The sequence below is a fragment of the Hirundo rustica genome, chromosome 6 (genome assembly GCF_015227805.2).
Source record: "Hirundo rustica isolate bHirRus1 chromosome 6, bHirRus1.pri.v3, whole genome shotgun sequence".
Taxonomy (NCBI): domain Eukaryota; kingdom Metazoa; phylum Chordata; class Aves; order Passeriformes; family Hirundinidae; genus Hirundo; species Hirundo rustica.
In genome coordinates, this window is record NC_053455.1 from 7,244,020 (window position 1) to 7,257,342 (window position 13,323).

At 45.2% G+C, this 13,323-nt stretch overlaps 1 protein-coding gene across 1 annotated transcript in view; it reads left to right on the forward strand.

The window, feature by feature from the left end:
- The first annotated feature begins 4,301 nt into the window (after positions 1 to 4,301).
- Positions 4,302 to 13,323, forward strand: part of BRF1 (BRF1 RNA polymerase III transcription initiation factor subunit) — a 171,875-nt gene continuing 162,853 nt past the window's right edge. Inside the window, exon 1 of the mRNA XM_040066096.2 lies at positions 4,302 to 4,466. The gene's annotated coding sequence lies outside the window, so the exon portion shown is untranslated. The remainder of the gene's footprint in view (positions 4,467 to 13,323) is intronic.

Below are 13,323 nucleotides of genomic sequence, written 5' to 3' on the forward strand. Positions count from 1 at the left end.
TGATACACCTCAAAGCACCAGATGTTGTAGTTCTTGAAAGCATGCACGGGAAAAAAAAAAAAAAAAAAAAAGATTAAAGAGCTAAAAAGTCTGCTAGTGGATATGAGCCTTCAGCTGGTGAATCCTGAAGTTGCAGATTGCTAGAGACCAGGAGGACACATCTATTTTTACCTTGCTTACATCCTTCTTAAAAGCACCCACTGACAAGGCATGCATCCTCAAGTGGTGTGTTGGCAGGGGCAGATGTTCAGAGCAAAATAGCTGCTCACAACTTCCAGCTTATGAGCGACTTCCTCAAGTGGTGGTAGCTTCTGGATCTTTGTGCTCAATATCTTTGGACTTTTCCTCTGCTAATTTCTCGGCAGATTTTCTAAGTGGCAGAATTTGTGCTTTCCGCAGCCCTCATGTACAAAGAATTGTACCAGGCACAGATCCTGGGAAAGTAACCGGGAACACCACGGGGTCTCTGCCACATACTTAGGAATCAAGCTGAGCAATCAAGTGCTATCTCTGGACAGCAGTAAGGTGATTTAGTAGATGCCAAAATCTTTTCATCTCAGAATGTTCCCCTCCAAGCTTTTTCAGTTACCATTCACTGAGGAGCGTCATGAAAACAATGTGAGGAAATAATTACAGAAGATGCAGACACCCCTCCCCCCCAAATAAAGACAACAAACCCATAAAAACCACCCCAAAACAAAAACCAAAAAGGAAAACAGATTGGGGGGGGGGGGGGGGGAAAAAAAATAAAAAAATAAACTAATAATTAAAAAAAAAAAAAAAAAAAAAAATCAGCCTGAGGACGATTTCATTTCCTTGGCTGCCCCCTCGTGTCCATCACCAGCGTAGCCGAATGCTACGGTTTGAACGGACACAAGCAGGGGAAAAAAAAAGAGAAGTATTCACTTGCTATCACCTTATAAGGTTAATTCATTTCGAAATCCTTTTTTTCCACCCCTCTATCTAGTAACTCTATGACTTCATCTCCAAAGTGGAAATCTTCAGGTTGAGTGCATAGTTTATGCCTTATCTTGGACTGTCCAAAACCAAAAAAGGCTTCCTCTGCTTGTCTTTTGCGTCAAGTTTCGTGCATTTTCAAACTTCTTGAATGACTTAATCAACACTCTTAGGCATGATTTTAAGAGGAACAGTTCCAGCTGAAATTCCAGAAAGCTGAGGATGCTCCCAGAAGCTGATCAAATTAAGGAGTTAAGCTTTGTTCACTTCAAATATGAAAATATTTCCCATGTAGGCTGGCGTGTTGGGGAACTCAGCGCCCAGAAAGTTGAGTTACGACCAAAAAGCCAGAAAGGCTCTGGTTTTTCTGTCATATGACGTTGAAGTATCTGCTTCCAATCTTTATGTTCACAGAGGATGATCCATCTCTTGCAGAAGCTCAGTAACGTGTCATCAGCTTGCCCTGCCATATTTCCTGTTGTGGTGTGGAACATTTGCAGAAAGAGTAGGATTCCCTCACACTCCAGTCCATTTGCATTCGTTCTGATGTTGTAAGAGCAGTACGGAAAAAAAAAAAATTTGTAATTTTCAAGCAAATGAGAACTGTTCCCCTCTTTGAAACCTCAACAACTGAATGTCAAACCATACACCCACAGGTGGATTGTATTTGATGTTTTTGGAGGCAAAGCAGGAAGGAAATTGGTTGGTCTGGGCTAACAGACATCCTGATCACCACTTTTTGGAACACTTAGGAGTGAAAATAAGAGGTATTAAATATGAGTAGGTGAAATGGAAAACAGGTCCTTTCCTCCTCCTAACTAAAAGGGCAAAGTAATGCAGGGAAAGGAGCTTTGCCAACACAAATTTCTAAATGACCAGCTCTTACTCTCAGGCTTAGGACAATTTATTAAAAGGTTTTCTTTAGCCTAAATGAACCAGCCTAGGGGTTATTCATGCAGCAGGCTCGATGCTATAGGTCAAAAGAAGTCTAGTTAATCCTCTAGCAAGCAGAAAGGGCAAAGAAACTTACAGAGGTGAAAAACTACTTGTATTTTGGCTGGTAGAAAACAGTGCTATGGAAATGTTTGAAATATTTAAGGGGTATTGTATATGAAAGCTTTGATGAGTGGGAGGCAAAGACTGAAGACTTCTGGACTGGGAACCCATTTTATTTCATCATCATTACCCTCACCTTATAAGAAGATAAAAATTTGAACAGACATCCTTCTTCAGCAGGACATTAAATGAGATTCTTTCTTTGGACAGCAGCAGTATCTTAGGCTTTCACAAGGGCCCTCTGCTGTTCAAAGTGAAACACTGAACTTGTTTGGGACTCACAGAAAAGTCTTGCAACACTTAATTGAAGCACCAGCAGTTTTCAAAGGGATGTAAAACCGAAGTCCGCATGGGACAGGACTACATTAGTCTCTACTTGAGTGAGGTAAGAAGAAACTTTTTAATGGAAAGGTATTTCAAAACTGCTCACTGCAGGATTTCTTGTGTTCCTGCTGGCCTTTGTAAGAGCCTATCAGGGATGGTTTATCAGGAATATAATTTCCCCCTGATATTATCTACACAGTGTGTAATTTTGTGAGATCATGCTTGGCTACTGTGGCACTCATTACCTCATCATCAGCAGGAGGAACTTCAGGAAGGAAATAACCTCCCGAAGCAGAAGGAATCTGGAGAGACCCAATGTTCTTATTTTAACAAATACACCTCTGTGAATGGAATAAAAAGAAAGAAGACCAACTGTATACATAGTGGTACAATCTCCATTATATTATGACTGGAGATTTTCTTTTCAAAAGCACAGAACCTTAAGATTTTCAGGCAAATGACATAATTTGGGGCCTATACGATGCTCAGCTTTCTGGATGGGAAGATATTGCTTGCTTTAGTGCATGCCCCAGTGTGCCCCTAAATGAACAAGTCACTTTGTACCATGTACCTGGTCAGTTCATGGAGGTCTAGACCTGATATCTGGCTGCATCTGAGTCATTTGGTGGAAGACAGACACTGACAGTATTGAATTTTATAAGGTGACAATTTCTGCTTCTGCATTAATTGTGCATTTCAAAAGCCGACAGATGGAAGTCTATACAAACATCCAGCTCCAGCAGCTATTCTGCTCAGCTTCCTACCCATCTGTGTTATGGTGCTGATTTGCTAATTGTGGGCTGAGTGCTAAAGTGAGCAATAACTTGGATGAAAACTGAGTTCTTTGATTCAGTGATTCTATGAATCATTGAGGACATCAACCTCTTGGAGCAAGTCCAGAGGAGGCCACCAAGACGATTAGAGGGATGGAGTACCTCTCCTATGTGGAAAGCCTGGGAGAATGGAGACTGTTCAGCCTGGAAAAAAGAAGGCTTTGGGGTGACCTAACTGTGGCCTGACATTACCTGAAAGGACCCTACAAGAAAGATTTACAAGGGCATGTAGTGACAGGACAAGGGGGACTGGATTCAGAGGGAGACACAGTAGGTTTGGATTAAATTCTAGCAAAAAATTCTTTACTGTGGCCATACTTGAGGCCCTGGCACAGGTTGCCCAGAGCATCTGTGGCTGCCTCATCCCTGGGAGTGTTCCAGGCCAGCCTGGATGGGGTGTTGAGTAATCTGGGACAGTGGAAAGTGCCCTTGTCCAAGGCAGAGGGATTGGAACTAGATGGTCTATAAGGTCCCTTCCAACCCTGTAATTCTACAATAATAAACAAGAGTTCCAAAGCACCAGACTTCAACTTTATGCTGCCTTTGTCAAGCAGGGCTCAAAGTGCTGTAATGAAATAAATTCATTAGGCCTCAACAACTTTCATCTCAGCAATACAGAACAATTGAACAGATTTGATGTACACATTTGATTGATGAATTTAATTGATGAATTTGATTGATGCCCAGAGGGTGCGGACACAGGTGCTCTGGCACAGGTTGCCCAGAGAAGCTGCGGATGCCGCATCCCTGGGAATGTTCAGGGCCAGGTTGAATGGGGCTCTGAGCAACCCGTCCCGGTGGAAGGTGTCCCTGCCCATGGCAGAGGGCTGGAACAAGATGAAGAGCGGCGAGCACGGGCCGCAGAGAAGCGGATCCCCGAGCGGCGCGGGGCCGGGCGGGCCGTGAGGGCGGAGCGCTCCGGAGGGGCGGGAGCGGCGGGCGAAGCCTCGCGAGAGCGGGCGGGGTGGCGGCGGCCGCCGCGCTCCTCCCCGTGCCGGTGCCGGCGAGCGAGCGAGCGAGGCCTGCGCCGGGCCCGGGCCGGGCTGTGCCGGGCTGTGCCGAGCGGCGGGCGGGCGGGCGGCCGGGCCCGTCCCGGCGCGGCGGGCAGGATGCCGGGCGGGCGGGTGTGCGGCGCCTGCGGGTGCGCGGAGATCGAGGTGGACGCGGCGCGCGGGGACGCGGTGTGCACGGGCTGCGGGTCGGTGCTGGAGGACAACATCATCGTGTCCGAGGTGCAGTTCGTGGAGAACAGCGGCGGCGGCTCCTCCGCCGTGGGGCAGTTCGTGTCGCTGGACGGTGAGTGCGGCCGGGCCGGGGCAGGGCGGGGCGGGGGGCGGTGTGCGGAGAGGGGGCCCGGGGGCACGGGGAACTAACGGGGTGTGGGGAATAGCGGGCCGCGTACGAAGAGAGGGTGCTGCGGGGATGGGGCACGTGGCAGAAGGGAAAGGGTGCTGGAAGAGGCGTGGACAGGGACAGGGTGAAGGGGCTGTGAGCGGTGTGAGATCAGGAACAGAGCACGGGGATGGGCGCCCCAGCGGAAAAGGACCTGGGGGTGCTGATCGACGGCGGCGGAACATGAGCCCAAGGCGTGCCCGGGTGGGTGAGAAGACCAGGGGCATCCTGGCCTCTATCAGGAATAGTGAGAAGTGGTCGTCCCCCTGTACTGGGCACTGGTGAGACCACACTTCGAGGGCTGTGCTCAGTTCTGGGCCCCTCAATTCGGGAAGGACATTGAGGGGCTGGAGCACATCCAGAGAAGAGCAGCGGAGCTGGGAAAGGGTCGGGAGCACGGGTCTGCGGTTGTTCAGTCTGGAGAAGAGGATTCTCGGGGGGGACCGCAACACGCTACGACTCCTTGACAGGAGGGTGGAGCCAGGTGGGGTCGAGCTCTGCTCCCAGGGAAAGAGTGATAGGACGAGGGGACATAGTCTTCTGCTGCGCCGGGGGAGGTTTAGGTTGGACATGAGAAAGAATTGCCTCGTGGAAAGGGTGATTAGACATTGGAATGGACTGGCCAGGGCAGTGGTGGAGTCACTGTCCCTGGAGGCGTTCAAGGAAAGGTTGGCCATGGCACTCAGTGCCATGGTCTGGTTGACAACGTGGTGTTCAGTCATAGGCTGGGCTCAGGGGTCTTAGAGGTCTTTTCCATCCTAATTGTGTGATTCTGTGAGTTCAGGGACAGGGCCTGGGGGTGAGGGAATAGAGGGCAGTGTGGGGAAAGGGACAGGGAGATGCTATGCCAGAGGGTGGGGTTATGAGGATGCTGCATGAGGGAGTAAGGACAATGTATAGGGGAGATAAGGACACTGTGCTGGGTGATAAGGACAATGTATATGGTGCTGTGCAAGGGGGTGTGAGGGATGGACTGTGGAAAACCGTGTTGTGCAAAGAAGGGATACGGAGGTGCACGTGGGAGCTAGTGCTGCACAGAGTGGAAATAGGAGGGGCAGTGCATCGGGAGAAGGAGAGCATGCTATGCAGAGTGAGACAGAAATGGGGTGAATGAGGATGAATAGGAGAAAAGAGCTGTGCAGGATAGGGGAGATGCTCTGAATGTGATGCAATAAATGTGTGATGCAGTGTGAGGGACTGGGGCAGGTGTGTGAGAAGGTTTGGGGCTCTGTGGAAGGGCTGGGTGCACAGGAAATGGGGAGGTAGATGAAATTATTTGGGATAGAGGATAGGAAACGTTGGGTAGGATGTTTAACAGATAGAGGGAACATGTAGGGGCACAAGGAGGAGAAACAGGCTGGACATGACGGGTCAAGAGTCTCCTGTCAGTAGTTGGGTGATTGTGTGAATGCTCTAGAGGATAAAACATGGAAAAAGGCCACATCAAGAAGACACAATGTTTAGAAGGAGAGAGAAGGGAAATGGGTGTGGGGAGGATGTCGTGTTTGAAAAGGGAAAGATGGAAAGTCTATATGGGGAATGTGTATAAGGAGAAAGAAACATAAGCAAAAGCATGGGAAAGAGCTTAGCAGTGAAACACGTGGCTCTGATGGATTGTATAGCTCTGGGGTAGAAAGAGGAATTCTTTCTGTGGTGGAGAATGCAGCACTGCAAATTGGAGTTTGGGAGTTTACTGTAGGCTAGGAGTTGTCTGATGCCATTCCTGTCTTAGGGTGCTGGCATTACGTTTTTTATAGCTTATGAGCAGCTCTTATATCCTTCACTTTTTCCTGCTTTGATGTGGAGACTACATTTTTAAGGGCTGTTCTGTTTTTTCCCTCCCACCCAAAATTATGCAGGACAGATGGCATGCAAGCTAGAACGCATTTTGGGATGCCTTTATTCTTAAAAAAAAATTGAAAGGAAAAGAGAGAAATGAACCATACTGAGACTTTTTTACCCTTTTGGATGATTTGCACAGTACTTTACAAAATTTCTTTAAGGTATAGCCTTTCTTTTTTGTGTTAAGTCCTGAGATGCTGCTCTTGGCTAATCCTTTTTTCCTGGATAGTACATGAATTCTTTGCTGTTCTACAGCTAGTTAGTTACCTATTATCTGTTACCCTGAAAGAACAAAGTCTAGTGCCCACAAAGACAGATAGGCACCCTAAAGGTGGTGGGTGTGTAAAAATGAAACTGTGATTGCAGCACATTCTAAGATGCTCCTGGTGGCTTTATCTGGCTGGCACAAGGTGTGGGTGCAGGGGCATCACTGTGTGTTTGTACTGTGATCTTCTGGCGAGGCCCCATGGGTGCTGATGTGTGTGCTTTGAGAAGTGTTGTTTGTGGAAATGGCAGAAGAGAACTTTTAAAAACAGTGCTGTTTGTTGATTTGTTAAGTTACTGCAAAGAAGAGTGAGGGTGAGACCCTGGCACAGATTGTCCAGGGAAGCTGTGGCTGCCCCATCCCTGGAGGTGTTCAAGGCTGGGTTGGATGGGGCTCAGGGCAACCTAAGGGTGGAAGATGTCCCTGCCCATGGCAGGGCAGTTGGCACTGGATGATCTTTAAGGTCTCTTCCAGTCCAAATTGTTGTGTGATTCTGGGAGTGCAGGCCCTGTTCCACACCAGAAATATTTTAAGGAAATTAGGATATGGGTGACTTATGCTGGTATAATTCTTTACGTTCCAAAACAGATGCTTCTGTTGTGATTTTTTTTTTTTTTAACATAAACTGAGTGATGTAAGCTAATCTAAAAAGATATATTTGTGCTGCAGTAACAGTGTCATCATGTTCATCATGTGTGCTTGTCTGTTAATGGGTTTATGACTGATTAAAATCCTCTGGAATGGGGGAGAAAAGTAATTTACTGTGTAAGAAGGACTTTGTATCTCTCTAAAGAGTGGAGAATTTACAAAGGAATGTATATTTCTTTTAAATCAGAAACACTGAAAGCAACATTTTTTTGTAAGTTATGCCTTTCAGTGACTTCTGATTATATTAGTAAATTTCCACCAAAATTAAATGAAATGCTTTGGTCTGAGGCTCCTTGGACTGTGGTCTGGTGGTGTCAGAGAGTTGTACTGTGTGGAGCATTTGCAGTGTCAGAGGTGCCTGAGGTGCTGTTTTTGAGTCCCTGGCTCATGGTTAGTAAGGCTGGTGTCTCGGAGAACCTTGTCTAAGGTTTGCAAAGGATGAGAGATGTCAGGTTCTTTATTGCAGGGCTGGGAATTGAATGGGGCTTTTGGTATTTGTGGAGTTCAGAGCTCCTGGCTGTGCAACAATATTCCTCAGATCCTTTCAAGATCCACAACAGCTTCTGTTTTGTGTTACTACATGTTGAATACAGATGCATTTATTTATTCATGATTTATTTTCACCTTCACCATGAAAAAGCAAAAGGGAGTGTAAAGCACTGAGACACTGATTTTTCTTCTTTTATATGTAACAAAACCTTTTAATTTGCCGAGCTACACGTTAAGATTTCAGAATCTTCCATCTATTTACTGAAGGAGTGAGTCCTGCACTTCTCTATATTAACATGAAGGCCAAGTCCTTGCTAATAAGTCACGTAGAATCTCTATAAACCATCAGAAATCTCTTCTTTTATTCTCTCAAGGTTGGAGGAAGGTGTGAGATCATAGTTAAGTTTTCTCTGGCAGTACTTACATTAAGCTAATTATGTGCCTGGTGTAGGAAGTCTCAACACTGATGCCTTTCACAGAGAAGTTTTGTGTAGCCAGTGTTTTCTAACGCAGGTGCGTGAGTCTGTTCCTTTCCATTGTTTTGATGTTTTAGCAACTGAGCTTCTGGTGTGCTGAGAAAGTGTGGACTTGTGCTTGGCCATGAATGAGGGGTTTTGCTTTGCACTCCATGAAGTCTTGGGAAAATGCAGGCTAGTTAAGTGTGTAGAATCATAGAATCATTTAGGCTGTAGGAGAACTTTATATCAAGTTCAACTGTTAACCCAGAGCTACCAATTCCATCACTGAAACATGTTCTTGAGTGTCACATCTACATGCACAGGATAAGCCAAGAAGGTAGAAGTCCTGAAGGACAAAATACATGTTCTGCACAGGTGAATATAGGGTAAAATGCTTTTTGGCAAAGTGGCTTGCCTTGAAGATCCTTTGGAGCTTTCTAAGGAAGTTGGTAAGTGGGCAAAGCAGATGGTTGGATTTTCAAATGAAGATCCTTCACCAGAAGCTTTTATAGAATCGGAGCTGTCATTGATAAGGAGAAGTCTTTACAGAGCAGAGTAGCTCTTCAAATGATAAAAAATACTGTCTAGAGAGTACAGAAGGAGGTGCCAGTGAAATTCCATAGAATCTGGACTGATGATCTAGAAAACAGGTGACTGGTGAGTTAATGAGGTTTGTGGGCAATACTGAATTATTTGGGGTAGTAAAGGCTGTGGAAGGACCTGTTGCTTTCAGTGGATGGGTGGTAGGATAGCAGATAGGATGAAGAGTTGCTATGAGAGTTAGCACTGTTCCTTTCTTCCACATGTGGGACGGTTTCTTCTTCCACATCCAGACTGGCTAGGGTAACGTTGGAAGATCCCTAGGTCATAGTGGATAGCTTTATAAAAACAATTTGCTCAATGTTCATTCATGATACAAAAAAAAAAACGTGAGTGGGGAGGGGAATGTTAGAAGTTAAGAGCATGTGCAGCGTGTCTCTACACTGTTACATATCCACAGCCCTACCTCCAGCTGAAGGGCTGTGTGCAGTTCTGGTGGGTTTCTCCTTTCTTCCCACTCCTCAGGAAAACCTCCAGTAGAACTAGAAAAGGTACAGAGAGGATGATGGAGTGATTAAGAGGAGAGTTTCCTGAAGAGCTTCTCAGTTAGAATGACTGAACAGACTCAGCCTCTTCAGGCTGGAAGAGGGATGATTGAATGGGGCCATAGCAGAGATCTGTAAATGCAGTAAAATAACATAGCAAGGTTGAGTGGCTGCTCAGGTCACATAATAAAAAAGCTAAGGAAGTGCTAAAAAATTTAGCAGCTAGCTGATTGCAAAGGTGGTGAGTAGGAGGTTCAGAAGCATTAGGAGGTTTTGTTTGGCAGGTTTTGGTTTTTACAGAAACCCCTCCTCCCCCTTGCTCCCCCCCCCCCCCCCCCCAATGTGAATCTGAAGTTGTGGATGTTAAAAGTTTACATGAGTTTAAAATTATTGGGCAAACAGAATAAAAATGTGTCATGGCCATTAAAAAAATACATTATTTCTGGTTCAGGAAATCCTTGAGCCACATATCCACAGACACCAGGAGATTATATGAGAGAACCATCACAACAAGCTTTCCTCCTGTGTTTTATGTTACCTTTGTAGGCATGTACATTAGTGGACTTTCTCATTCAGAGGTAAGATACTGGACTAATCGTTCAGTCTGATTTGGCACAGCTGTCTTTGGAGTCTTCACAGGAAGATCATGTTCTTTGAGCTTTGCAGAGCTAATCCCACCATTCCTTTCAATGCTGTCTGTCTGAAAAACTGGCAAGTCAGTTCTTCTTGCAAGGTGCCTGTCACTCCCTGGGTTGTAAGCTGGTAAGTTATTTCACTGGCAAGGGAATAACCCCTTCATGCTCTGGAAGGGGCTGCTGTGTATTGTCTTGTTAATCTTTTTAGAGGAAGGTCCTGTGAAAGCTTTGATATGCCCCATACTGGTCTAGTTAGTTGTAATTCTTAATTTTGTTGTGAGTGGTCACAGTCAGGAAAGAATCCAGACTCAACACTTCACCCTAGCTATGTTACTGTCCTGAAGCTTTTGAAGGCCCTGCCTTGAAACTGGGTTTCTGAATCTGACTGATTTAACTCTGGATAAGTCAGGTATTAGTGAAGGAGGGTTATCATGCCTATTTTAGCTCCAATGAACTCTGTTGATTGCACAGAAAATGTTTGAGGCATGTACTTTCCCTAGCTGAGTCTAGTTTGGAACAATTACTATTCACTTTATAATCAACAGCCAGTTCAGACTAGCCAAAGAGATTGTTTGCTCTGACTTCTTAACAAATTTTGAGAGCTTTTGCATCCTGCTAATTGGCATAAATGTGTCTTGCTTTTTATTTTTCTTCATATCCAAGTTCTTAACAGTTCTGCCATCAGTTGCTACATTTGAACACATCTCAGCAGGAAGTACAGCAGTACAGGGTCTAAGAGTGAGCTACATTTCTCCCTCTCCATTATGCTATAATTGCATCCTGGAAGATGGAGTTACTCCAAGCCCTTTGCCAGTTTGGACTGGTTTGATGGCTGCTGCTTTTGTAGAAAGGCAAGTTAAGAGTTGTGTGCCATGTGTGAAGGTTTGGAGTTCTCTGCTCTTTCACTGTGTCTAGGTAGGAGTCCCCTGTCTTGTGGTAGTTGTTGGGGGGAACTGTTTTCACATAGATTTTTTTTGAAGCTGACAGGAGGAAAACTGAAGCTGAAGTGAGTGAGAGAAAGCTGAGCATGGAGCAAACCTGACAGCCCAGATCCCTCTTCAGGTTTTCGTTTAAAGAAGCTGAGAAAGGTGAAGTCTGGGACTTCTGACTCTAATCAAAGGAGAAGAAAAGTCCCACCTGGGAAGGTTGACATGCAGGTAGCACACCGGCAAGCTGGAAGATGTAACTGACAAATACAGCACAAAGAAACAATGCGGCAAGGTGTACTGAGCTTGTGATGCTCAAGCATGCTGTCTGGGGAAGCTCAGCTTCTTTTTTTCCAGAAATTCCTTTTAAATGCTTGGTAGTAAGTTGAGAAAAATAGATCTGATAAGCTTCTTGGTCACAAACCAGGTACTGCTGGTTCTTGCTGTCCCCAAGCAACTTTCCTCTGGGGTTCCCCCAAGGCTGCCCATGGTCCAGGACCCCATCCCAGTCCTCAGGGACGTCAGCCTCTGCCCCAGGAACTGCATAGCAGGGCCCATCTCCAGCTCCCCATTGCTTTGCCCTGCCCACCCACGGACCCTGTAGAACCAGGCTCATGTCCTGTCTGGCCTCAGCCCATCCTTGTGGCCCTGTTTGGACATTCTGGGCCTGTTCCTGACCTTATTCCTCTTGCTGGGCCTGACCCTGACCCCCACATGCAGTCTGACATCCTGCCTGGCCTCAGCCCATCCCTGCACCCATGGAGGTGCCCGATGCCCTCAGCTCTGCCTGTAGAATCAGGGTCACATCTCTAGTACAGATTTAAATGAGAATTATTACTAAGTCTCTTAGCTTATTTTTACTTAGTGACTGAGCCTGGAGGTTTTAGGGCAGTGACAAATACACAGACACAGAAACAGGATTCTGCAGTGGGTACTGACAGCATCAGTTCTTCTTAAGCAGAGTCAGGATCCCTGGCTCTGGTACAGCAAAAATGCATTAAGACTCTGCATCTCCAAATGTACCTGAGTTTGCAGCGCACTAATTTGAGGCTGGTGGGAGGTTATCTTCTTACTTTTGCTCATAGGGAAAAAGGAAGTCATGAACTAGTAATCCTTAACACACCAACAAGTGCTTGTTAAAGTTTTTTGATGTGGGAGGTTCCACAACATTTGTAACTAGCCTGCTTCAAATTTCAGAGCATCAATGAAGAGTTTATTTCTACTCTTACAGGGTTTTTTTGCAAGTAAATTATAATGAACTTAATACAGAGACCCATTAGCACTGTCACAAATGCTGAATGTGTACTATATTATTTTATCCTTAAAATCTTTATGTTTTTACATCGAGACATATGAGCTACATTGACCTCACATGCAGAACTTGACAAGAGTTTGCTTTAATTGAAATATTCATCTTTTGGCAATTGTGGAAATGAAAAGTTATGGTCAGCAAACTGGAAAGAAGAGAGGGATTGATTACACAGAGGAAAAAGCTTACATAAAATTTAAGCTGAGCTTACTTGTCCCTCATCTTCTGTACCGTTTTGTCCTCTAGACCTTTTTAAGATGGACAATTACTGTCACAGTGATTGGTAGTGAGACAGTTGTGATGAAAGGGGATGAACTCTGTGCTTGTATCAGGTTCTGTGCTTTTGTCTTAGTGGTTCCTATGTACAATAAAGGATTCTTGTGTATTTTTGAATATTAAAAAAGTGAAAGGAGTAAGGGGTTTTTTTAATTGATAGTCGTTAATCAGTTTCTATGTAGGATATTGAAAGACCAAGTCCTGGCATTAAATGTTTCTAACAGTGCGGCCTCAAATAGTCCTGAACTGGGCTCTGCCAATAACACACATGCTAAACTTGAAATGAAAACACTGGGTACCAAAAAAGTTTCCTCGTATTTGTGGTCCAGCTTTTTAAAGATGACACTAATTCATGGTTAATTTTAAGTTATGCAGACTGGTCATGATGTCAATTGCAATACAGAGAAAGGAAGTGTAAGTATTCTGGATTTGCAGACCCTTTGATGCAAATTTTGAAGAGTATTTACCTGTTTTACTCTGTGCCAGATTTTCTCATTACAAAACTCATTCATAATCATGCTGTGTTGGGAAGGAAGAGGGGGAACTTCCATCTAAAATAATCATCTGCTATATGTTTTCGTGACACGAATCAAATCAATTCTGCTTCTCTCCCCAAATCCTCCAGGTGGCAATCGTGCACCAGAGTTAATATGAAGCTTTTTCTGGCATTGAGTCTTTTCCATACTGTCCTTGGGATAGCAACAGCAGAGGGTGCTCCTGCCAGCTGTGGCAGTGCAGAATAGTGCACATAACTTGGATGCAGACTGATTTCATAGACTTGGGCAGTCCTAAGCTGGGTTGTGGTGGATGCAACTATATTTATCTCTA